At 45.9% G+C, this 23910-nt stretch overlaps 1 protein-coding gene and 1 long non-coding RNA gene across 2 annotated transcripts in view; one reads left to right on the top strand and one right to left on the bottom strand.

The window, feature by feature from the left end:
- The window catches only part of KLHL13 (kelch like family member 13), a 1461558-nt gene that overhangs the window by 1379277 nt on the left and 58371 nt on the right, over positions 1-23910 (bottom strand). The gene's annotated exons all lie outside the window — the stretch shown is intronic.
- LOC310754658 lies at positions 14324-19982 on the top strand. Its single transcript, XR_014543945.1, has 3 exons — positions 14324-14614; positions 14852-14897; positions 17780-19982. It is a non-coding gene; the product is annotated as an uncharacterized lncRNA (long non-coding RNA).

The raw sequence follows: 23910 nt of genomic DNA, 5'->3' as shown, positions 1-23910 counted from the left end.
GACATGCAGTCAGGTCATGCATCCATAGGAGGCACCAGAGGGAACACTGAAACTCCCAGTGAGCCTGGATAGCTCAGTTGGTTAGAGTGTGGTTCTGATAATGTCAAGGTTGCAGGTTCAATCCCCATATGCTGCATATTCCTTCATTGCAGGGGGTTGGTTGGACTAGATGATCCTCAGGGACCCTTCCAACTCCATAGTTCTATGATTCATTCTCAAGAGAATGGTATGCAAGTTACATAGTGTGGAACTGTAATGTAAACACAACTGAAGTCACTCAAAAGAAAGATAATGGAGAAATGCACAGAAAATAGTAGATCCAGCTGAAAGGCAACCCATGGAGATTTGTATCAATCATTCCAATGCATCCCTAATTATTATTATTGTATTATTAAATATGATAATCTAATCATAGAAGAGAGTATGGTTGTGAGGAGGGGGGAAAGATGTGACTATCACAAAGAGACTCTGAGCTTCTGAATCTGCCACCATGCTTCTGAGTCATGTTCAGTTTCTGTTTCTTCCCCACAAGAACCATTCATGCTGTCAGCTTGCCTGGCAAAATATCCTCCAAGAACTTATTGGGTTGGTTAATATATTTTCTTTTTTAAGGTGCAATGAAAGTCATGCTTCCATAATCCCTTCCTTGTTATTTCAGAGAACACATTTCCCAGCAAGGCACCAAAACCTGTAATCGCCTATCAGTGTGTTGCAAAAAGGAATCATTCCAGTCCAAAGGGTGGGGGAGCATCTGTGTTGATAGAGGTGGCTTTTCCCACAGATTCGTGGGTAATCCTGCTTGGTGTTAAACAGCCTGCTATATTTTCAGAACTGCCCTAGTGTTCCAAGGACTTCAGAGTGCAATAGCAGGGAGGAAGCCAGCTTTGCCCATTGACATCTTTCTGACTGCTGCCAGCAGCTTCCCGCATATCAGTGGGAGGGTCAAGCCACACATTAAGTGCAGCAAGTGGCATGCCGAAGGCACAACAGTTCCTTTCTTCTAAGGGGAATTTGTGGGAGGAGCTGATTCTGAAAGGAGTAGTGGTGGGTGGAGAGAGGGTTAAGCCCTGCCCCCATGCTCCTCTTCTCCACCGCAAATCACTGTGGTTCTCCAGGTTTTCAGATGGGGATTGTGCAACTGTGATGTGCAACAGCATTGCCATGTGGAGTGTTCCAGTTTAGGCCAGCCTAGAATACCATTCCCACTCCTTTCTATCCACACCTCCAACAGTCAGTTAGTATTCCATGGTCACAGCTGTTTTTGTTGTCTCCCACCCTCCCATACCTGCCCCCGAGTAAGGAAATTTATTTGTTTGGCCAAACTTGGACTTCCTCCAATTCCCGCTTTGTGTACAAATTGTGCCATTTTGGCTGTCTAAGTGTTGGTTTCATGTAATGAAATAGGATGCTAAGATCCTGGTTTCGGGGAAGTACCCTTCAGTGAGAGAATTCTAGCAAAGATTTAAAATCACGGGATGTGCAGCAAGGTAAAACATGGAATTATAGGCTGTTAGACCTTTACAGTATGCCTTACAATGTACCTTTCCTTCCAAAGTTTCCCTATTCCCCAAGCATAGAAAAAGACCACACATTAGGTAGGTTAAAAATGGTTCACTTACCAATTCTCCAAAGGTCAGGTTCATTTGCTTTATCCATACAGCATTCAGAAAAAGTTGCAAGGAAAAGTAAAATTTGACTTAGTCACAGTGGTGAAATTTCCTAAATCATTTATAAGAAGTACAAGACAGAAGTACTGTTTTGGGGGGACAGGGGGCGGGCTGGTGTGGAGGACTCCCTGGTCCTGAATGGGGTAACTGTGCCCCTGAAGGACCAGGTGCGCAGCCTGGGAGTCATTTTGGATTCACAGCTGTCCATGGAGGCGCAGGTCAATTCTGTGTCCAGAGCAGCTGTTTATCAGCTCCATCTGGTACGCAGGCTGAGACTCTACCTGCCTGCAGACTGTCTTGCCAGAGCTGTGCATGCTCTGGTTATCTCTTACTTGGACTACTGCAATGCACTCTATGTGGGACTACCTTTGAAGGTGACCCAGAAACTACAACTAATCCAGATTGTGGCAGCTAGACTGGTGACTGGGAGTGGCTGCTGAGACCACATAACACCGGTCTTGAAAGACCTACACTGGCTCCCAGTACGTTTCCGAGCACAATTCAAAGTGTTGGTGCTGACCTTGAAAGCCCTAAACAGTATACCTGAAGGTGCCGAGGGCCTTTTGGCGGTTCCCTCACTGTGAGAAGCCAAGTTACAGGGAACCAGGCAGAGGGCCTTCTCAGTAGTGGCACCTGCCCTGTGGAACGCCCTCCCATCAGATGTCAAAGAGAAAAACAACTACCAGACTTTTAGAAGACATCTGAAGGCAGCCCTGTTTAGGGAAGCTTTTAATGGAAGGGGCTCCACTTCTGCTGCTTCGCTGAAGGGGCGCTGCGCAGAGAGGGAGAGAACTTTTTTTTTCTTGTTCTCCTCCTCTAAAACTAGGTGCGTCTTATGATCGGGTGCGTCTTATAGAGCGAAAAATACGGTAACTATCAGAAGACCCTTCCCAAGGGAAAGAGCTGCTCAGCAGTGGAACAGAGGCTGCCTCTGGAAGTGCTGGCCTCTCCATCACCAGAGGTACTTAACTGGAGGCTTCATTGCCACTGGCCTGGGACACTGCAGTCTGCATTGACGAGATAAACTTCCCAAACCAAAACAGTCACCCTTTGAAATCTCCACTTTCCTGAATTTTGTGATGCATTTCTCCAAGCCGAAAACAGATATAAAATGGGGTATGTTTTATGATACAACATACAAAAATGCTTTTGTGTTCATGAACTTATTTGCAATAATGTGTGCATTGGCAAAATGACACATCCAATGTTACTCCAATAGCTACCTAGTTCAATGTGCAGTGACTCACACTGAGTTCTGTGGATGATGGGCAGTATACAAATTTAATAAATTACTTACTTAGTTACTTAACGGCCCACTGAAATTAATGGACATGACTAATGTAGGTCTATTAATGCCAATGGGTCTACAAGAAGCAGAATTTAATTCAATGCATCCCATAGAGTCATGGTGTGTTTTGCCTATAACACCACCTTCCGATTCCTACATATCTATGCTACTTAGTACATGGTGGCAGAGGCTGGGTTTGTCTGAAGCAAAGCAAGGAAAGGTTTCTGCATCCCACCTCAATATTAAGCCAAAGGCGCACCTCAAATTTATGGGCTGATTTACAGCCGTGGATAAACAAGGCCCGTTCTGGGTTGTGTTTATTTCCATGCCTGTGTGCATTTCACTTATCCTTAAATGTTACACAGAGATTGTAAAGCCTATTCCAATAGGAAGGGATTCACCATAAAGGAGACCCAGCATAGAGCGCAATTGCAGTCAATTCACCTCAGATGTTCCACGTGAACTTGGGGAGTAAAACAACTGCCCTTTCGAGAGCTGTAACTGAGAGACCCTCTTAAAGGCTCCAGTGTGGAAATGGCTAGCTATTTTTAAAAAGTTGGTTTTCTCACACCTCAAAAAGTAAATGTGCAGAAAAGGACTGTTAAAATTGCCAAAGGGTTGGAAGTTCCCGCGAAGTGTGTGGCTGCACTGCGCACGTGGCACTTTTCGATTGACAGCAGCCGCAGGAAAACATCTGATGATGGTTCTCATATATTCTTGCAGTCTCTTTTCCAGGCTAAACATAACTAGCTCACTCACTCAATCATTCTTCTTAGTTTCCAGACCCTTAATCATCCTGGTCTCCTTCCTCTGCACACTTTCCAGCTTGTCAACATCCTTCTTGAACTGTGGTGCCCAGAACTGGACACAGGACTCCAGGTGGGGTCTGACCAGGCAGAATAGAGCGGGACTACTACTTCCCTTGATCTGGGCTCTAGACTTGCCCTCAAAAAGTTCTTCCTGGTGTTTAGTCAGAATCATGGGCAGAGGAAGAGTGAAGAAAGACTGGACAAAATCAGTTTTTGCTTTGTCTTCCTTTTGCTGGTTGGATGCAGCCATTTGAGGAAGAAACCATGAAGGAGGTGGTTAGAAATGTTCCCATAGGAAATAATGAAAATTGTCAACTCGTTATGCGACCACTCGCTTAATGAACCATTTCCCAAGACTGCATTGTGTTTGGAAAGTGGGAACTGCACATACAAAAGCTATTAATCTTGGGAAATTCTTTGCTGTTTGAAGAGTTCTTTACACAGTGCCAGGATTTCCCCAGTTCTTAAATCTCAAATCCTAATATGTGTTCAGATTCACAGAATTTCATAAGCTTCTTAGTGGTGGTTTATTCTTGTAATTCTCTCCTGAATAAGATGACAGACACAGTTCCCTTTTCAAAATGACGTTTTTCTCCAAGCACATTGTGAGAATATGCTGCTGTTACCAAACAGTAAAGAAGAGAAATGGATCCTGCACAAACATAATTCATCTTAAACTTCACCTTTCCTCAGTTTATTCCCTCGTCACTTGAAAGACTTCAACCACTTCCCTAAACTCCTTCTGCTTTGCTCCTGGAGATGAATTAGTTTCCAAGTTTTCTTTGGAGGTCCACCAGGTCCTATTTGGGCTACCAGCCTAGGACTACAAAAGCATCAAGGATCAATGCAATAAGCTATGCCTACAGAGCCTGCCTAGTGAACTGGGGCAGTAGTCCCCATTAGAGCAGGACATCTCTACTCTCCCCGCCCCATAAATACTAAACACAGGCTCCACTAGAACTGAACAGAAGCTCTGAAATCTCCTTTCCCAATTGCATGGGGATGAGAGTGTGGTAAGAGTGTCGCCTCTCCCACAATTCCAGGGTGGACCCCAGCAGGGCCCATATCTCCAGCATCCTAGAGCCACTCAGTCAGCATGGAAAGCGAGCTTTAAGCCCACTTTAAGAAGCCTTATCACCTTTTGTGCTGGTTCAGAGTGAAAGCAGGTGAGTCAGCCGCTGAGGATGGGCTCCTAGGGTCACTCTGGAGAAGAAGGGAAGAGTTGGGAACTCTGAAAGCACATGCTGTCCATCCCTATGGCGACAACGGCAATGGCGGTCTCCTTCTAGCTCAGAGGGAGAAGCTCCGTGGAAATTGGGTCTGTCCGCTACGGCGAAGCGGAGACCCTTGTGAAAATCACAGGCAGGAGAAGCCTGTGACCGTGGGACTCGGCGGGCACCTGCAGCGCCCCCCGGATTAGCGAAGGGACCCCGTAAGGGGCTCTGGAGCGCAACGGGAGTTTGGCGCGGTGCTGAGAGTCGATCGCTTTTTCTGTGGGGTGAAGCCGCACAGCTGTTGCCGGAGAGCGCTGACCTTTTTCCTGTGACAATTCGGCTTCTAAACAACTACCCGTGAGTAGGTGAAGTTTAAGAATTGGGACTTAAAGGAGAAAAAAAGGATTAATTCGGCACTGAAGCGGGAAGGTGTATACAGGAAGTCTGCCTTTCCGTTTTCTGTACACAGTTCAAAGCAAAGACTCTTTAAGCTAAAGACCTAGAGAGCAGTGTTTTAAAAACTCCAAATCCGAACATCAAAGTAAAAGTACCCCACCCACCCCCCCAGGCTATTGGAGGGGGGGGAGAGGGAAAAGTGACTTTTTCACTTGTGGAAAAAAATAGAGACAATTATCTAACTCCTGGGAACGGACTGTCAGGTCCACTAGAATTGTTGCACTGAGAGTCGCACTATTTATAGACAATGTAACTTTTTAATGGTTAACTCTGCAAAGGAGATACTTGTTGAAGGTCTTCTCTGGATTTGAAACTGTTGCTTGCTTTCTTGAGGGGGACTTAGGAAAGCTGGAAAAGATTCTTTATTGTAACTTTAATGACTGCTACAGTGTCCCTCTAGAGGAACATTGAAATTGCACACCCAGCTGGGGGATTTTTCCATTCTTGACTCTGGGGATTTTCCACGGCAAGACTTGACCGTGGGATCGACCTTGATTCATAGACAAAAGTGTGATGACTGATAGGACAACAAGATCGGGCAAGGCTAGAGTGCAGCAGCCCAGCACAGTTTCCCAGCAACGTAGATCATCTGTTCCCGGCCCTCCTGTGACACAGGGGGAAGATTTTGCACAAGCTGGGTCAAAAGGAATGGCTTCAGAAGGGGATTTTACTTCTGTGTTAAATAAAATTTATGAAAAATTGGAAGGCCTAAGCAAACAAGTTACTGAACAATCAACTAAAATAGACCGGAATACTGCCAGTATTAATAATTTGGGACAGAAGGTGAATTCCAATACAGAATCTATTGAAAAATTGCTGGAAGAATCTGCGTCTAATCGAAAAATAGCTGAGGAAGCAAAAGAAAAAGCAGTGGCTGTAGAGGAAGAAATAAAACCGATGCGCAAGCAGATTGGGGACCACCAGTCACTTCTGTCTATGACTGAACTGAGGGAGAAACAGACCAATTTGAGGATCAGGGCAGTACCGGAACTTGAAAAAGAGAACCTAAGTGACTACCTTACACAGGAATTTGGAAAATTCTGGAATTTGGAGGTGGAGCAAGACTTTAGGATAGTAAGTGCGTTCAGACTTGGAAGAGGAGGGAGAAAAAACAGGGTGAGAGACTGTTTGGTTACCCTCCAAACGAAAGAAGAGAGAGACAAAATAGTGAGTGCGCACTTCCAGAAGACTTTGGAGATTAACGATTCGAGAGTGGAGATTTTCAAGGATATTCCGAGACATCTATTGGATCTTAGAACCAACTACGGAGATCTGGTGGCCCTACTGAGAAGAAACAGAATTGTTTTTAGGTGGGAATTCCCCCAGGGACTATCTTTTACCTTTAAAGGGAAAAAGTTCAAAATAAGGCCAGTGGAAGACAAGGGAAAATTTTTGAGAGACCACGAAGAAGACCTGCAAAAAGAAGTTCTAGAAGAGCTAAGAGCTTTAAGATCAGGAGTACTAGACATAGTACCACCACCTTTGGGACTGGACAAACTAAAAAAAGTGATACCACCGTCAGAACAAGAAGAACTTTTGGGAGCAGTTGGAGGAGAATAGAATAACCACACCATGTCTCTGCAATTATTAAGTTGGAACATTCATGGATTTAACTCCCCGGAGAAGAGGAAGAAAGTCTTTCATTTATTAAAAAAGGAACAATTGGACTTAATTTGTTTACAAGAAACATATGTGATAAGGCTACATAGGAAAGTACTGATTAATAAAAGAGTTTATCCAAGAGTTTATCTCATCGGACAAGATTAAAAAGAGAGGAGTTGTTATTTATGCCAAAGAGAGCCTATCACCGGAATTTGTTTTTAAAGATGAACAAGGAAGATTTGTGGCAATTGAGATTCAATCACAAGGAGAAAAATTTCTGATTGTAGGAGTTTATGCACCAAATGAGGGGAAATCTGAATTTTTTAAGAAATTGCATGAGACATTGCTAGACTATATGGACTACAACATTATTATGATGGGAGATATGAATGGAGTGGTATCTACAAATATGGACAAGTCGCAGAGACAGGTTGTAACTAAAGATGGCAGACTACCAAAAACTTTCTTTGAATTGACTGACAATATGGACTTGATTGACATCTGGAGAACTAAGAACCCACTTGGAAGAGAGGGAACATTCTTCTCTGAAGCCAAAATGACATGGACAAGAATTGACCAAATATGGATAACTAGAGGACTCGCACCTAAGACTTGAAAAGTGGAAATTTGCCCAAAAACTTGCTCCGACCATAATGCGGTGAAGATGGAGATGAAACTAACACCAATCGGTTCCTTCAGATGGAGGATGAATGACACCTTATTTAGAGATCAAGAGGTTACCAAGAAGGCCCAAAAAATCTTGAGAGACTATTTTGAGATAAATTTGAATACCACGGTTGAAAAAAGAGTAATCTGGGACGCAAGCAAAGCGGTCATGAGAGGGTTTCTGATTCAACAGAACGCAATAAAGAAGAGAATTCAAAATGAGAAAAAAGATAAAATCTTGGAAAAAATAAAAGAAGGAGAGAAGAAATTAAGAGCGAAACCAAAGTCGCAAGAGATTCTGAGAGAAATAAAGTTATATCAAGTACAATATATGAAAATGATAAATCAGGAAGTAGAATGGAAAATTAAGCAGATGAGACAAAAGACATTTGAATCGGCTAATAAATGCGGGAAACTGCTAGCTTGGCAGATGAAAAAAAGACAAAAATTAAACACTATTACAAATCTGGATGTGGAAGGAAAGAACATACAGAATCCATTGGAGATTAGAAAGTGCTTCCAGAGATACTTTAAACAACTATATACACAAGGGCCACAGAAAGAGACTGATTTAGACCAATTTTTAAGAACAAATGGATTACAAAAAATCTCTCAAGAAAATAAGATAATGTTGAACCACAAAATTACAGAACAGGAGGTAGAAGGTGCCATTCAGAACATGCAGTTGGGTAAATCTCCAGGGCCGGATGGTCTAACCTCCAAATACTATAGATCTTTGAAAGACTGGTTAATTCAGCCACTAAAGGAGGTCTGTAATGAAATTTTGGAGGGGGAAAAGGCGCCAGAGTCATGGAAGGAAGCTTACATTATACCGAAAACTGAGTCTGAAAAGACACAACTCAAGAACTACCGCCCCATATCCCTGCTTAATGTGGATTACAAAATTTTTGCTGATATCTTGGCTAACAGATTAAAAAAGGTATTAGTCGAAGAGATACATAAAGACCAAGCTGGCTTTCTCCCAGGTAGACATCTGTTTGACAATACGAGGAATATAATTAACATTTTGGAGAAGCTGCAAGTGAACATCAATACCAAAGCAGTTTTAATTTTTATAGATGCGGAAAAAGCCTTTGATAATATTTCTTGGAATTTTATGAAGAAAAATCTTCAGGGAATGGGGGTGGGCCAAGGGTTTGAAAATGGTATAAGTGCAATTTACTCAGAACAAAAGGCTAAGTTAATAGTCAATAATGTGATGACAGAGGAATTTAAGATAGAGAAAGGGACACGACAAGGCTGCCCAATTTCCCCATTGCTTTTTATTTCGGTTCTGGAGGTTTTGCTGAATATGATTAGAAGGGACCGTCTGATTAAAGGTATTCAGGTCGGAGCCAAACAATACAAATTGAAAGCTTTTGCAGATGACCTAGTTCTGACATTACAGGAGCCAGAATCTAGTACGAAAAGAGTATTAGAACTGATTCAAGAATTTGGTCATGTGGCAGGATTTAAGCTGAACAAGTCAAAAACTAAAGTGCTTGAGAAAAATTTTACACCAATTGAGAAAGAGAGGTTTCAGAAGGAGACAGGTTTAACATTAGTTAAGAAAGTAAAATATTTGGGGGTTAATATGACTGCTAAGAATTTAAATTTATTTAAAGATAACTATGAGAAATGTTGGATAGAAGTGAAAAAAGATTTGGAAATATGGTCAAATTTGAAGCTTTCCTTGTTGGGTCGAATTGCAGCTATAAAGATGAATGTATTGCCAAAAATGTTATTTTTGTTTCAGTCATTGCAAATTTTGGACAAGATGGACTGTTTCAAGAAGTGGCAGAAAGATATTTCTAGATTTGTCTGGCAGGGCAAGAAGCCCAGAATAAAATTTAAAATACTAACTGACGCAAAGGAAAGAGGTGGATTTGCCCTGCCGGACCTTAAACTTTACTATGAATCAGCAGCATTCTGCTGGTTGAAAGATTGGCTGCTTCTTGAGAACACAGACATTTTGGACTTAGAAGGTTTCAATAATGTTTTTGGGTGGCATGCATATTTGTGGTACGACAAGGTTAAAGCACATAAAGCATTTAAAAACCATATTGTCAGGAAAGCATTGCTCAATGTCTGGATAAGATACAAAGACTTACTGGAAATTAAAACCCCAAGGTGGTTGTCACCAATGGAAGCAAAGGCTCAGAAAAAGCTCAATATGGAGGCCAATTGGCCGAAATATTGGGAAATATTGGAACAAGATGGAGACAAATTGAAATTGCAGAGTTTTGAGAAATTAAAATATAAGGTGCGAGACTGGCTACATTATTATCAAATAAGAGAGGCCTATAATTTGGATAAAAAAATTGGCTTCCAGGTGGAAAAATCAAAATTGGAAACAGAACTGTTAGATCCCAAAACTAAGATACTTTCAAGAATGTATAACTTGCTGTTAAAATGGAATACGCAGGATGAAACGGTTAAATCTGCTATGATTAAATGGGCACAAGATGTTGGACATAACATTATGTTTGCTGACTGGGAACAGTTGTGGACCACCGGTACGAAATTTACGGCATGTAATGCCTTAAGAGAGAATATTATGAAAATGATTTACAGGTGGTACATGACACCAGTCAAGCTTGCAAAAATATATCATCTGCCCGATAATAAGTGTTGGAAATGTAAAGAAAATGAAGGTACATTCTTTCACCTTTGGTGGACATGCCCAAAAATTAAGGCTTTCTGGGAGATGATCTATAATGAAATGAAAAAGGTATTTAAATATACCTTTCTGAAGAAACCAGAGGCCTTTCTCCTGGGCATAGTCGGCCAATTGGTGCCAAAGAAGGATAGAACTTTCTTCATGTATGCAACAACAGCAGCAAGAATACTTATTGCAAAGTATTGGAAGACACAAGATTGTACCCACCCTGGAAGAGTGGCAGATGAAGGTAATGGACTATATGGAATTGGCGGAAATGACTGGCAGAATCCGAGACCTGGGAGAAGAGTTGGTGGAAGAAGATTGGAAGAAATTTAAAGACTATCTGCAGAAATACTGTAAAATCAATGAATGTTAAAATGATGTTGGATTGAAAATAAGTGGCATTAGCAACAAAGTTAATAAGAATATGCAAAAATGAATTGATAATGGATGAAAATATAGAGTTAAAAAATGTTAAGATATAGAGTTAAGATAAATGAAAGAGGGTAAGGATTTGCTGACTTGATTATGTAAATGGGAATACAAAAAGGGGAGGTGTGAGGAGGTCAAAGAAACAAGCAAAGGAGTTTAAAGTTATGAAAAACGGATTTGTTTTTAAATTTTTCTTACTTTTTTTGTCTTTTGTATGTTGTATTTTTTATTTTTATTTTTTCTTTCATGTATTTTTGTATTCATGCTTTTGCAAAACTTTAATAAATATTTCTTAAAAATAAATAAATAAATGAAATAAAATAAAAACAACTGCCCTTTCGAGAGCTGTAACTGAGAGACCCTCTTAAAGGCTCCAGTGTGGAAACGGCTAGCTATTTTTAAAAAGTTGGTTTTCTCACACCTCAAAAAGCAAATGTGCAGAAAAGGACTGTTAAAATTGCCAAAGGGTTGGAAGTTCCCGCGAAGTGTGTGGCTGCACTGCGCACGTGGCACTTTTCAATTGACAGCAGCCGCAGGAAAACAAGGCTGGAGAAGACTAGTCAGGGGTCAGGGAAGCAGCCTGTGAAAGGTTTGCTTGCAGGATGAGCAGATCAGGGATGAGAAGGCGCTTGCCCTTCAGGCTCTGCGGGGCTTCTCCTGCTACCAACTGGCCACTGGGCAATGCTGACTGTGGGCAATGGGAACTGGAGTCCAAGAGCTCAGCCATCTAGGTTGCTGCCTTCTGCTGAGTCAGGCCAGGGCTCCATTCAGCTCCACAATGCCCACACTGACTGACAGTGGATCTCCAGGAGATCAGACTGGATTCACTCCCAGCCCTAACTGGAGATGCTGGAGGTGGAATGTGCAGGTAAAGAAAATGCTCTGCCACTGAGCAAGGCTTCTTCCACCAGAGCTTGCTGGATCAGTCCCAAGGGAGCTCATCTTGTCCAGGATCCTCTTCACACAGGTGCCAACCAGATGCCAATGGGAAGCCCACAAGCAGCACCAGAGCACAAGAGCAACTCTCCGCTCCTGTGGCTTCCAGAGACTGGCACTCAGAAGCAGTGTTGCCTCCAGCTGTGCAGGCAGAGCAGAGCCATCATGGTTTGTAGACATTGATGGCCTTATTCTCCATGAATTGGTTTACTCTTTTAAATTAATCAAGGCTTGCAGCCATCACTGCCTCCTGTGAGAGGGAGTTCCATAGTTTAACCATGTGCTGAGTGAAGAAGTCCTTTTATTTATTTTTATACTTCCTCTTTCTTTTATGTGTCCTTCAGCTTCCTGGGATGTCCACACGTTCTAGCATTAGGAGCCGGGTGGGGAATAACATTTCTTACTCCATTTTCTCCACTGCATGCAAACTTTTGTAAACTTCTATCATTTCATCTCTTTCAAAACTTTTCTCTAGATGCCTCACTGCCTCATCAGTATTTTTAAATGCAGAACAATTTATAAATTCTAAAGTAAATAAATAAGATACTAGTCTAGTGGGGCAAAAGGGACGCGGGTGGCGCTGTGGGTAAAACCTCAGCGCCTAGGACTTGCCGATCGCATAGTCGGCGGTTCGAATCCCCGCGGCGGGGTGAGCTCCCATCGTTCGGTCCCAGCGCCTGCCAACCTAGCAGTTCAAAAGCACCCCTAAGTGCAAGTAGATAAATAGGAACCGCTTACCAGCGGAAAGGTAAAGTGTTTCCATGTGTGGCGCTGGTGCTGGCTCGCCAGATGCCACTTAGTCACGCTGGCCACATGACCCGGAAGTGTCTGCGGACAGCGCTGGCTCCCGGCCTCTAGAGTGAGATGAGCGCACAACCCTAGAGTCTGGCAAGACTGGCCCGTATGGGCAGGGGTACCTTTACCTTTACCTAGTGGGGCAAAGTCTTCCTGTGCTATTAGTTAACTAAATTACTTCTACATAAATGTCTCAAGGTGATATAATAAAAACAGCACAGAAAATGACAACCAATAAATGCACACCCAAGACGCATCCATGCAGCGTGGAAAGCTCACTGGAACAAAAATGTCTGCAGCAGCTTCTGGAAATTGCAGGTAGTGGGTGCCTGTTGTACCTCAGCTGGGATGCTGTTCCACAGAACAGGAGCAGCCACAATATAAGCCCTGCTCCTCCACACATCAGCTGGCCTGGCTCCTCTGAAAAGTCTGCCTCTCCATCTCCGGGCCACAACTACCCTCACCCTCCCTGAGCAGCCAGGCATGTAAAAATACGGCTGCAATGATGTATTTGAGGGGGGGGATGTAAATGTTACATTCTGAACAGGAATAACTTGACATTTAATTCTGGAACATCAGAGTGAAATGTCAACATCTTCTATTACTGCCAGAAGTAATAACCCAGCAGCATCCCAGCAGCCGGCTGGCAGGAGGGTTCTAGTTTCTGAGTATGAGGAGGCAGAGTTTGGCCCTCTGAAATGCAGAGACTGTGTTTGATGCTGGAAGCTGGTTCTTGTGAGCGTATTAGAGCAGGGTGCCAGGCATAAATACAGGTACTTGTTTGTGTAGGAGGATCTGCAGCGAAATCACAAATGCATGATTGCTAAATAGTCACAAACAGGGGGCCCTATCATGACATATCTGCTAAACCTGTGTGGCAGGAAGGGGACAAAATGAAGCTCAACCATCTTCCTGTTAGGGCATGTGCCCCAGCTCTCGGGCTCCTTTTTTCTCTCTGTCTTAGTGCCCAGTGTGGCAGAACTGGTTGCACTGCCCTCAATCCGCCTCTGGGGTTGCCCTCCCTCTGAAGGAGAATACCACATTGGCACTAGACGTCCCAGTGTCCCCTGTGGCTAGGAATGTCTGGCTCACCAAGCAGCAGCATAGTGTTGTTTGTGGGTGCCAGCAGGGTGCACGGGTGGGGAGCGGAGGGTCACAGAGCCTGCCACTCCACACCAGCCCTTGCCACCCAGCTTCGGAGCAAGCAACTGCAAGGGGCCAGAAGCCAGCTTCACCTGCTGAACAGCAGCCTGAAGTGGGAGAAGGTGGCGAAATTCCCTCCACCGGCAGCTGATCCTCGTTCAGGGACACCGAGGCTGAAGAGAAGCAGCTGAAGAGACCTCTCAGCAGCAGCCGCAGCCAGGGGCCCTATATTGCTCCTGCCTGCTCTCCCACTGGATCCCCTGACCTCTAGACTGCGACCCTCCTTTTCAGCTACAGGTAAAGTATGTTCAGCGCAGCAGAAGAGGAGGCAGCTCGGCCACAGAGCAAACCCGCCAGCCCGTCGCGCCGCCGGTGCCTTTAAGGGACGTCGGAGCTGCAGAAATCGCCACAGGAGGTTTGCAGGTGCTGTAAGGTGAAAGCGGGGAGGGGGAGCTGCCCTTAAAAACCCCTCCGGACGAGGTCGGCACTCGCCCGTGCTGCGCTCTTCTGGACACCCACGGCGACGCAGGTCGTAGCCGGAGCCTCTCATCTTTGCGGCGGGCTCGCACCGCGCCTTCTCGGGCTGCGCTCCTTCCTCTGCCGCGCCGCTTCTTTTCCTCCTCCCGGGAGTCCCGGGGCAGGTGAGTGTCTGACGGTGGGGCGGGGGACCTGCTTTGGAGTTCGGAGCCCCTCTCATACCCCCCGCAACTCGCCTCTGGCTCTCCGGCCCAACTTGGACGTCGCGGGTCCTCAAAGTGGGAAACCGCCGTGGATTCCCGAGAAGGGCGGGGTGTTTCGCGGGGTGGAGCAGCTGCTGGCCAGCCTTGAAGTCCCGGTATTTCCAGGCGGGGCGGGACGAAGGGAAGCCCGTCTGTGGGGAGGAGGCCGCCGAGCTCGACGGACCCGGGGTCTGCCTTGGGCGAAAGGGCGACTTTGTGTGGCCAGTACTGAGCCCGGGCGACGAACGCACCCGGGTGTCCCACCCCCGGCCCCCCAAAGTGCCTTTCCTGGGGCAGGGCATCCACTTTGCAACTCCCCTTCGGCGCCCATCTTGCGCTTTCCATTTATTTCTTTTTATTTGGGATTCGGAAGGAAGCCCGCTCTCCTGGCCGCGTTTATCCCGGGTGAGAACGCGCTGCAGTCTACTGCGGTTGTCTGCAACTTTCTCTTTTCCTTTCCAGGCGCTCCAGCCCGGCGCCAAGTGGCTTCCCGAGAGTCCCGGGGCAGGTGAGTTCCTGCTGGCGGGGGGCGGGTGTGCGGGTGTACGCGGCGCAGGCGGCGGGTCCGGTGGGGTGCGATGGCAACTTTGCAGCGTTGAGCAGCTCCGGAAGCTTGCGCAACTTCAGAGCCCCTCAGTTGGCTTCTGGCTGTCGACCCCAGGTGGTGGGGGCTTCTGGGGACGTCTGGTCGGCTCTGGACATCGGAAGTCCTCAAGGAAGGTTGAACTGAAGTGCCCGTCTGTGGGGACGGACCCGGGGTCTGCCTGGGTGGGAAAGGCGACTTTTCTGGCCAGTAGGGGCTGGGGCTGAGTCCGGGCATAGCCTCGAGGAAGGCACAGGAAGAACAGGATGCCGGCCGAGATGGTCCTCCCCCCTCCCTCCTCGGAGGCTGTGCTTTGGCTGAAAAGCTTCTTGGTCGCTTCAGGTATGAACTGCCCGCTCGTGTCACAAGGGGGCGCTCGAGGGTCTCCTTCCTCCTTTCCGCCTGCCTTACCTTGCTTGGACCGCAGCCTCGTTCTGCTCAGGGCCTGATCCTGCAGGGACTTTATGTAGAGCCCGTGCCGAATTTACGTATAAACTAAACAAGCTATAGCTTAGGGCCCCACTCTCTTGCCCCCCGCAAAAAAAAACTAAAGAAAAAAATGGATGTAAATTTCCAAAATATAAGATAAAAAAAACCCCTACATACAGCAACAGTGTTTTATGTTGTGTAGGCTCCTATTTATGTGCAAATGGCTTTAGATACCTATTTGGTCAATAAATTACCATATAGCAGGGTCGGCAACCTAAGGCCCATGGGCCACAAGCGGCCCACGGGGGTCATTTAACCGGCCCACAAGCCGCCCCCGAACCGAGCCACCCGCTTGGTGAGTCCCCGTGCACTGCACTAAACCGGCGCAGCACGGCCCAGGGACTCGCTTCTGCGGTGCCAGAAATTGCGTCTACGCATGCTCAGATGCTGAAAATCATGTCTGCGCACATGCAGACACCAGAAATCATGTCTGTGCAGGTCATGGGGCTCTTTATATGTCCAGCTGTCAAAGGTCAACAACAAATTGTGGCTGTTTTTTGTGCTGAATATGTGCTATATGGTAACTTATGGACTTAATAGGTATCTAAAGCCATTTGCACATAACAAAATGTTTTTTATCAAAGTAAGTGAACTTATATTTTGGAAATGTACATCCAGTTGTTTTTTTCCTTTAAATTTTTTTGGGGGGGGGCCCAAGAGAGTGGGGACCCTATACTATAGTTTGTTTAGCTTATACATAAATCCGGCACTGGGAGAGAGTGCCACAGTTGAATTATGAGCTGTTGTATTCTTAAGATTGGATACTCAAAGTCCGTTGTGCACCAGTCATAATCCTGGCAACACTCCTGTAAGGTAGGCCGACATTGGTGTGGATTGCCCCCCAATTATGGCTCAGAGTGGTGCGTTCTGAATTATGGGTTCAGTTATATCTCTGAATCTGTGGAACTCTCTGCTGCAAGATGGTGGTGCTGGCCACCAACCTAGATGGCTTTAAAAGGAGAACAAAGCATGTTAATGCAGGGCAGATCTAGTGAAGGCTGCTGGCAGTCAGGGCTGAATAAAAACCCCATGTTCAGAGGCAGTCTACCAGGGAGGGCTTGCTGCTGGGGAGGAGAGAGCTGTTGCTTACATGCCATGTTTGTGGGCTTCTGGAAGGGATCCAGCGGGCCAGCTGTGGGACTCGGAATCCTGGACTAGATGGGCCTCTGCATGTGTAATGGAGGGGAAACTTGAACGGAGAGCTTCCTGGCTCTCGGCTGTCTCTGAGAAAGTGCAGTGAGTGGCCATCTTTCTAGGCCTGGTCACGGGACGTGGTGCTTGCCCACATTTCCACAGCGTCTGGAGTCCCCACCCTTGCCTTGCAGCAGAGCAGCCACAAGTCCCCTCTTCAAGGTGTTGTGGAGAAGCAAGGCAGTGTGATGTAGTGGTTAGGCTGTTGGGTCTGGGAGACCTACCTCACAGGGTGATTGTGTGGTTAGGAATGTGAGAGGAGCCGGCCACATCCACCTGCTTGTTCTCCCTTGGAAGACGGAGGGAATGTTAAGGCGTTAATGAATGTTCTGGCTGCAGCTTCTCTTGGGGCATTTATTTGCAAGCTCCAAAAACATCCCTGAGCAACTGGAAGTCCTGGCGCTTCCTAGAAAATGCTCTTCCTTTTCTGTGTGTGAAATCCACGAAGGTGTCCTTTGTAGTCATAGGGACGCCCAACAGAGTTTTACTGCAGTCCAGACAGACCAATCTATTGTAAAAAGGTTGCACACACCGCCAGGCCTCTAGATCCGCAGCCACAAATGTCTCCTTTAATGCTGACGTGACCTTTATGCCTGACCCAGCCTGTTGCACACATCTATGAAATGCTGCATGCGATGCACACCTGTGCGCTGTCAGGGATGCCTGGGTGGCTTCACAGCAAGGTGCGCAGGGTCCCTTCCTGGCTTTGCACCTGGGAAAACCAAGTTCAGAGGGCAGCTTCACCACAGAAGCTCACAGGGAGCTTGGGGGGGTACAAAATGACATTGGGGGCCCTTCCTTGAAGGCAGCATGTTGGCTCAATATTTGTTTGTTTGTTTGTTTGTTTGTTGCACCTATATTCTCAACGGAGCTCTGGATAGCATACATGTTTTTCCCTCCTCCCTTAATTGTCACCACAGCCCTGTGAGGTAGACTAGTCTCGGCGAGTGGCCCAGGTGCAGAGCAACGACAAAAAGATTGTTTTGGGGGAGGGTGCACACAGATATAGCATACATGTCTCTAAGTTTTGTAATTGCCAAGCGGATTCACAAGCCCAAGTGGAAGCCTCACATGGATGTCCTGTCTCCCATTCTCCCTAAACTGTCCTCCTTTCCTTCCCTCTCCAGGATCCTCTGTGTGATGCTCCCGCCTTCCCTACATTGCCATATACTGGAAATGCCAGATTTTGCTCCAGAGAGAACCTTTGCCTCATGTTGGAGAAGCTGCTGCTGCTGCTGCTGCTGCTTCTTCTTCTTCTTCAGTGATCCCTTGTAGCCAAGTAATATTCTCTTCCTTAAACACATTTTGACAGTGGAGGCCAATTCTGGATCCACACACGGGGGGGGGGGGGGCGGCGACAGAAGCATCATCGCTTCCATGGAGCCACAACTGGAGGCTGCAACCAGTTTTCTGGACTTCATGAACCATTTGCGAAGAGGGACGTGTGATACATCTTCATCCCTTCCTGAAGCAAATCATGTTGCCGATTGGGTGCATATTCTGGGCTGGAGTGCCTCCTCAGCACCAAAAGCAGGAGGAGACAAGTGGCTGCACAAAGTGTGTTCAGCAGGGAAGGGGCTCCCTGCAGTCAAGCTGTGTTCTGCCTCTCATTTCAGAGCCTCTACATCACCCAGAAAGTCTTTGGTCATTTCCAAGACCAGACACTTTTACAGTCAGTCAAAACATCTGCTATGGCGATGGTAGCATTGTTTTGTTGTTGTTGTTTTTAGAGAAAATTTGTAGGTTTTTCCACAAGATTCCTCAAAGCCCCCCCCCCCGAACAAGCCCCAACTTCTTCAGCTATTTGTACTTTTCACTTCTTTTCTGCACCACGATTGAACTCCCTTGCTTAGACCCCCACCCCAAAAGCAGGAGAACTTCTGGGAGGGGGGCCTGGTGCTTTTAATTCATGGAGAGGGGCTTTTAGAAACCCCCCTTCCCAGTGGCTGGGTACTTTTCACTTCTTTTCTGCACCACGATTGAACTCCCTTGCTTAGACCCCCACCCCAAAAGCAGGAGAACTTCTGGGAGGGGGGCCTGGTGCTTTTAATTCATGGAGAGGGGCTTTTAGAAACCCCCCTCCCCAGTGGCTGGGTACTTTTCACTTCTTTTCTGCACCACGATTGAACTCCCTTGCTTAGACCCCCACCCCAAAAGCAGGAGAACTTCTGGGAGGGGGGGCGTGGTGCTTTTAATTCATGGAGAGGGGCTTTTAGAAACCCCCCTTCTCAATGGCTGTGTACTTTTCACTTCTTTTCTGCACCACGATTGAACTCCCTTCCTTAAACCACCACCCCAAAAGCAGGAGAACTTCTGGGAGGGGGGGCGTGGTGCTTTTAATTCATGGAGAGGGGCTTTTAGAAACCCTCCTTCCCAGTGGCTGGGTACTTTTCACTTCTTTTCTGCACCACGATTGAACTCCCTTGCTTAGACCCCCACCCCAAAAGCAGGAGAACTTCTGGGAGGGGGGGCGTGGTGCTTTTAATTCATGGAGAGGGGCTTTTAGAAACCCTCCTTCCCAGTGGCTGGGTACTTTTCACTTCTTTTCTGCACCACGATTGAACTCCCTTCCTTAAACCACCACCCCAACAGCAGGAGAACTTCTGGGAGGGGGGGCGTGGTGCTTTTAATTCATGGAGAGGGGCTTTTAGAAACCCCCCTCCCCAGTGGCTGTGTACTTTTCACTTCTTTTCTGCACCACGATTGAACTCCCTTGCTTAGACCCCCACCCCAAAAGCAGGAGAACTTCTGGGAGGGGGGGCGTGGTGCTTTTAATTCATGGAGAGGGGCTTTTAGAAACCCCCCTCCCCAGTGGCTGTGTACTTTTCACTTCTTTTCTGCACCACGACTGAACTCCCTTGCTTAGACCCCCACCCAGACACTGCTGTCGGGTGGGGAGAATTTGGCCACTAGCAGGAGATCTTCTTAAAAATACTTTTTTGAGTTGTGTATCTTTGTTTCTCAATTTAATCCTTTTACATGGTTTTGTATGTTTTGTGGTATTTTATGCATTGTGATTTGCTGTTATTTTTATTGATTGTAGATTGGTAATTCTTTATTGTGGTTGATGTGTGAACTGCTAAATTTTTGCTGATGTTTTAATTTTACTGTTTGCTACTAGATTCAGAAGGATTGTTGAATTTTGCTTTGTTTGCTATAAGTTGTTTATTTTAAAGTTTTTATGACTTTTATTTTAGAATATTATTACTGTTATTAATAGGAACAATTAATAGTGTTTGACATTTTATTATGTTATGTGTTGGAACCTGCCCAGATTGGCTGGGCAACCCTGCCAGGTGGGCGGAATATAAAAAGTAATGATAATTATTACCACTGCTACCACTAGTATTATTTCTGGGCTGCAGAACCTCTTCAGCACCAAAAGGTTGCTGCCCAAATTGTGTTTAGCGAGCATGTGTGTGTGTGATGATTTTATTTCACAGGGAATGGCTTTTAGCACCCCCACCTAAGTGGCTATGAAGGTGCTCCTGGCTGGAACATCATCAGCTCAGTGTGATCCGTTAGCAGTTGCTGTCAAGCCATGCGCTGCCTCCCCATCCCCTTGGAGGCCTCTCAAGACACAGCTGCCTATGGGGGTCAGGGAAGGGGTATTTTAAAGAAGGCTTTGAGGGGGTTTGTTTATCTGGAATGGTGTAGACATACATACCTTTTTACCTTTTTATACATAAATAAATATATTTGATTGAAACAAAATCTCTGGCCACCAGAGCCTTTTCTTCCCAGTGGTCCTGGTCAGGACATTTCTTAGCAGAATCGCATACTTCTTCAATTTAAAAGTAAAACATGGCATGGATTGTCTTCCTCCTTATTGTCTTACTGCCAGCAGGTGGAGACTGTTTTTTAAAAAAATTATTATTCTAGCATGCTTCATGGAACTGGCTGTTTCTAAAGGAAATGATTTTCATAGTGGTTTGCTTTTTCTTACTAGAGTTGTCCTCATATCATTTTAATTATATTCTAAAACTCCCATAGGGATGGACGGCATGTGCTTTCAGAGTTCCCAACTCTTCCCTTCTTCTCCAGAGTGACCCTAGGAGCCCATCCTCAGCGGCTGACTCACCTGCTTTCACTCTGAACCAGCACAAAAGGTGATAAGGCTTCTTAAAGTGGGCTTAAAGCTCGCTTTCCATGCTGACTGAGTGGCTCTAGGATGCTGGAGATATGGGCCCTGCTGGGGTCCACCCTGGAATTGTGGGAGAGGTGACACTCTTACCACACACTCATCCCCATGCAATTGGGAAAGGAGATTTCAGAGCTTCTGTTCAGTTCTAGTGGAGCCTGTGTTTAGTATTTATGGGGCGGGGAGAGTAGAGATGTCCTGCTCTAATGGGGACTACTGCCCCAGTTCACTAGGCAGGCTCTGTAGGCATAGCTTATTGCATTGATCCTTGATGCTTTTGTAGTCCTAGGCTGGTAGCCCAAATAGGACCTGGTGGACCTCCAAAGAAAACTTGGAAACTAATTCATCTCCAGGAGCAAAGCAGAAGGAGTTTAGGGAAGTGGTTGAAGTCTTTCAAGTGACGAGGGAATAAACTGAGGAAAGGTGAAGTTTAAGATGAATTATGTTTGTGCAGGATCCATTTCTCTTCTTTACTGTTTGGTAACAGCAGCATATTCTCACAATGTGCTTGGAGAAAAACGTCATTTTGAAAAGGGAACTGTGTCTGTCATCTTATTCAGGAGAGAATTACAAGAATAAACCACCACTAAGAAGCTTATGAAATTCTGTGAATCTGAACACATATTAGGATTTGAGATTTAAGAACTGGGGAAATCCTGGCACTGTGTAAAGAACTCTTCAAACAGCAAAGAATTTCCCAAGATTAATAGCTTTTGTATGTGCAGTTCCCACTTTCCAAACACAATGCAGTCTTGGGAAATGGTTCATTAAGCGAGTGGTCGCATAACGAGTTGACAATTTTCATTATTTCCTATGGGAACATTTCTAACCACCTCCTTCATGGTTTCTTCCTCAAATGGCTGCATCCAACCAGCAAAAGGAAGACAAAGCAAAAACTGATTTTGTCCAGTCTTTCTTCACTCTTCCTCTGCCCATGATTCTGACTAAACACCAGGAAGAACTTTTTGAGGGCAAGTCTAGAGCCCAGATCAAGGGAAGTAGTAGTCCCGCTCTATTCTGCCTGGTCAGACCCCACCTGGAGTCCTGTGTCCAGTTCTGGGCACCACAGTTCAAGAAGGATGTTGACAAGCTGGAAAGTGTGCAGAGGAAGGAGACCAGGATGATTAAGGGTCTGGAAACTAAGAAGAATGATTGAGTGAGTGAGCTAGTTATGTTTAGCCTGGAAAAGAGACTGCAAGAATATATGAGAACCATCATCAGATGTTTTCCTGCGGCTGCTGTCAATCGAAAAGTGCCACGTGCGCAGTGCAGCCACACACTTCGCGGGAACTTCCAACCCTTTGGCAATTTTAACAGTCCTTTTCTGCACATTTACTTTTTGAGGTGTGAGAAAACCAACTTTTTAAAAATAGCTAGCCATTTCCACACTGGAGCCTTTAAGAGGGTCTCTCAGTTACAGCTCTCGAAAGGGCAGTTGTTTTACGCCCCAAGTTCACGTGGAACATCTGAGGTGAATTGACTGGAATTGCGCTCTATGCTGGGTCTCCTTTATGGTGAATCCCTTCCTATTGGAATAGGCTTTACAATCTCTGTGTAACATTTAAGGATAAGTGAAATGCACACAGGCATGGAAATAAACACAACCCAGAACGGGCCTTGTTTATCCACGGCTGTAAATCAGCCCATAAATTTGAGGTGCGCCTTTGGCTTAATATTGAGGTGGGATGCAGAAACCTTTCCTTGCTTTGCTTCAGACAAACCCAGCCTCTGCCACCATGTACTAAGTAGCATAGATATGTAGGAATCGGAAGGTGGTGTTATAGGCAAAACACACCATGACTCTTTGGGATGCATTGAATTAAATTCTGCTTCTTGTAGACCCATTGGCATTAATAGACCTACATTAGTCATGTCCATTAATTTCAGTGGGCCGTTAAGTAACTAAGTAAGTAATTTATTAAATTTGTATACTGCCCATCATCCACAGAACTCAGTGTGAGTCACTGCACATTGAACTAGGTAGCTATTGGAGTAACATTGGATGTGTCATTTTGCCAATGCACACATTATTGCAAATAAGTTCATGAACACAAAAGCATTTTTGTATGTTGTATCATAAAACATACCCCATTTTATATCTGTTTTCGGCTTGGAGAAATGCATCACAAAATTCAGGAAAGTGGAGATTTCAAAGGGTGACTGTTTTGGTTTGGGAAGTTTATCTCGTCAATGCAGACTGCAGTGTCCCAGGCCAGTGGCAATGAAGCCTCCAGTTAAGTACCTCTGGTGATGGAGAGGCCAGCACTTCCAGAGGCAGCCTCTGTTCCACTGCTGAGCAGCTCTTTCCCTTGGGAAGGGTCTTCTGATAGTTACCGTATTTTTCGCTCTATAAGACGCGCCCGATCATAAGACGCACCTAGTTTTAGAGGAGGAGAACAAGAAAAAAAAAGTTCTCTCCCTCTCTGCGCAGCGCCCCTTCAGCGAAGCAGCAGAAGTGGAGCCCCTTCCATTTCTCCTCCCACGTCACTGAAGGGGCGGTGCGCAGAGAGGGAAAGCTGTGCAGCGCCTCTCCAGCGAAGAGGGATTGATCCCTCTTGCTCTCCTGGCTTCAGCAAAAGCATGACAGCCCTTCAGGTAACAGTCTTAAGAACGTAAACGTAAGATTGCAAGAAAATCCTGGTGGATCAGGCCAGTGGGCACTTAGTCTATCATCCTGTTCTCACAGTGACCAACCAAAAGGGGTCCCCAAAAGCCGGACCTGAGCACAAGAACACTTTCCCTCCTCCTGCGGTTTCCAGCAACCGGCATTCAGAAGTGTTGCTGCCTCCAATGGTGGAAGCAAAGCCCAGACCAGCCCAAGACATTCTGGCACCTGAGGCAGATCCCAAAATGGCATCCCTCTCCCTGCCAAGGAAGAAGGGGTGGGGGAAGATCTATACTTGGGTATAAAGGGAAATCTGCTGCCCCTGTGGATCCTGTTACCCGAGGTGGCTGCCTCACCTTGTCTCATGGATGGGCTGGCCCTAGCAAAGACCCTCATCTCCTTGGCAGGTTTAGTGTAGAGATGGTGTAAAGCAGAGGTTAAAAAATCCCCCACAGCTGCTGCATTACATCATGTACCCTCAGCCTCGCTGGCTGGAGAGATGCTCTCTGGTT

Source organism: Podarcis filfolensis (genome assembly GCF_964270895.1).
Source record: "Podarcis filfolensis genome assembly, chromosome: Z".
Classification (NCBI taxonomy): Eukaryota; Metazoa; Chordata; class Lepidosauria; order Squamata; family Lacertidae; genus Podarcis; species Podarcis filfolensis.
This window is presented reverse-complemented; position numbering and strand designations above follow the sequence as displayed.